This window comes from Choristoneura fumiferana, chromosome 13 (genome assembly GCF_025370935.1).
Source record: "Choristoneura fumiferana chromosome 13, NRCan_CFum_1, whole genome shotgun sequence".
Taxonomy (NCBI): domain Eukaryota; kingdom Metazoa; phylum Arthropoda; class Insecta; order Lepidoptera; family Tortricidae; genus Choristoneura; species Choristoneura fumiferana.
In genome coordinates, this window is record NC_133484.1 from 4,208,200 (window position 1) to 4,210,964 (window position 2,765).

Sequence of the window (2,765 nt, forward strand, 5' to 3'; positions counted from 1 at the left end):
TCTTAGACAAGTGGTCGGATTGACTCGAGATTTGGTATAAGTACATAATGTGAGTTGGATGACAATTAAAAATTTATTTTTTATCACTACTTGGTTATGAACAATTTTCATGACTTTATTTCACAGTATCCCTAGGGTTATAACTATTAAGTAAGTATATCAACACTTCAACCTTGTCACTGCGACAGAACTACATATTTCGTTGTCGAGAAAGCCACCTCCAAAGCTAGTCTTAGAGATAAAAGCTAATAACTCCAAACATTCGCCTGTGGGCCCTATTCATCTCGCAAGGATCCAGTTCAGGCGCGAGTTAGTTCCCATGTTCGGGGGGGTCAATGCCATTCGTTTCGCGTACTTGTCCTGTGTATTATTATTGCGATAGATGTTTTTATTTGAGGGCCGCGGATCCGGTCTGAGCGCCCCCTCGGCCGCTCGCGGTTGCGGGCTAGTCTGCATCGCGACTGCCCGATTGGCGATCCTGGCCGCATCTTGGGAGACGGTAACATTTGCCCTTACTCAATATGCCCGAAGTGCCCGCTAGCCAACTGTTTTTTTTTAATTGTACGATATATTTACTGTAATGTAAGACATATTTTTTTTAATCTCGAACTTTTTCCCTTCGAGATTTTGAGATTGGAGAACCGATAGTTGAATTGGCATGTCGATTAACAGAAAATAATTATTTTAGACCATAAAAGATTGTTATGATTATTGTACGTAGAGTCTGTGCTGAGTAACTATAGAGTAGCTGCTGTCTGGACTGGTGCCAAGTTAGGTAAGTTTTTTTATTTGCTAAAAAAATCATGAATATTTAACTAGTAAATAACTATAAGATCGAATTCATTTGAAAACTACGGATAGTTATGTAGAATGGATGACAAAGCTAACTTGCTATAAGTTTGTAAATATTTCAACCAACTTATTTAAAGTTGATAAACCCCCGACCTTGTCCTTTTAACGTTCAATATCTCAGAAACGGATGATCCGAATTTTATTAAACATACTTAGTTAAGAACTATCGCATGGAAACTAGCTTTCACTTTTAAAAAAACTTCACCGAATTCAGCCGATTCGTTTGAGAGCTATGATGTCACATACAGACAGACAATTATTGGTGTCAAACTTATAACACTGCGTCGGGAGTTATAAAAGGATAGTCAACATAAAGCTAGAGTATTAAAATGAAAATTTTACTAAAAGTTGTTTATACCAAGAGGGCTGATGTTTCTAATTTCAGTTATAGTGAATTAAAATTAATGAACATTATCCTAACTGCATTTGCGAATCGGTTGAGCCGTGACGGCAGGCCGCCGCGCCGCGACCGGTTTCACCGTCAATCTCGTCCATTGAAATCGCAAAAGGAATGGCCGGTGCAAATTTCACACCAGTCTAGACTAGACTTGGCGCAATGCCTAGCTCACACTTTGGAAATTACTTTATGCGGAGCGTCATGGACCAAGGTATAATCCGCCAAGAAGTGAATTCCTTTTTTTGACAGTTCCAATTTTTTAAGGAACCCTTGCCTCCCCCTTACTAACGACATAAACTGCAATGGGGGCGTAGTTCGTTAAATAGGTTCGATTCAGCCAGAAGAGAGCTGTGTGCAAAACTTTACCGTCTTTTTCTCAAGCGATGCACTAAAGAGGGACGGCACGCTAAAACTTGGAAAAACATGGCCGTAGTATAAGTGTAAAAAGACTCAGAAAAAAAGAGTTATCTCGAACCTAGTGTCACTTACTTATTGAGGTTATTTTTCTATGTTTAGGTAGAAGATGACCGAACCAAATCATATACCTCCCATTTAAGTTTGTCGTGCATCTTACATGATCTTACGAGACGCCCTGTATAACAGCGAGTATGTACCATCAGCCAAATAAGTGGTCTATCAATTTTGAAACAAGTTCCTATGAAATGAATATGTCGCTAAAGTCGAACTTTCAAGTTGACAGACACGTCTATTGGCATTATTGTTTTATGACATGCAAACTATTATCAACTTTAGGGTGGTAGAGGTAGACCACATATTTGGTTGATGGGACATACCTACGTAGAGCTTTTTTTAGAAGATTTTTTTTCTGTCCGCCACGGATTGCTACAGCTGGATATTCACACAATTACGTCACGCATTTAAGAGGGGGGAGGGTTTTGGCAACTTGAGTCATAAAAACCACAATATACATTCGATTTTCATAGAACCTACCTCGTTGACCCACCTATTCGTAACAAGTGTGACAGAGAAGGGGGGAGAGAATGAAAAGATGACGAGGTTGGATCGAGGAGAAGAGATCTAAAATTAAAAGTCGGTGGGACTTTTATGGATGGGCCCTCAGGCCTCACCGGAGAGAGGAGAGAGTGAGCTCCCAGACCCCGCTCGAGTATTTGCGCTAATTTATGTGACTAAGTTAAGAGCCGTCTTACATTTCGAGTGTTGACGCCAACGTTTGGTTTGCACGACGGTACTGCAACGTCTTGCGTGAGGTGTTTGGGGGGGTCGAGACAAACCTTTGAAAAAAATCACGTGGACTAGGGGCAGGGGGACCAACAAAACCTTCACGATATCTCAGAGAGGGGGAGAGAGTGGTTTAAAAAATCGCCCAAAATTGCCTCACATTAAAGCATGTGCATGTATGTATTTATACTGACTGACGTTGCGGCGCAGCTGCGCGAAGTTGTCTTGACGCTGCGTGGGCGTTAATAAGTTCGAAAGATGCCGGTGATTGCGATTCTTCGTGAGAACGTTGCGTCAACGCTGCGCGGGCGCAAAC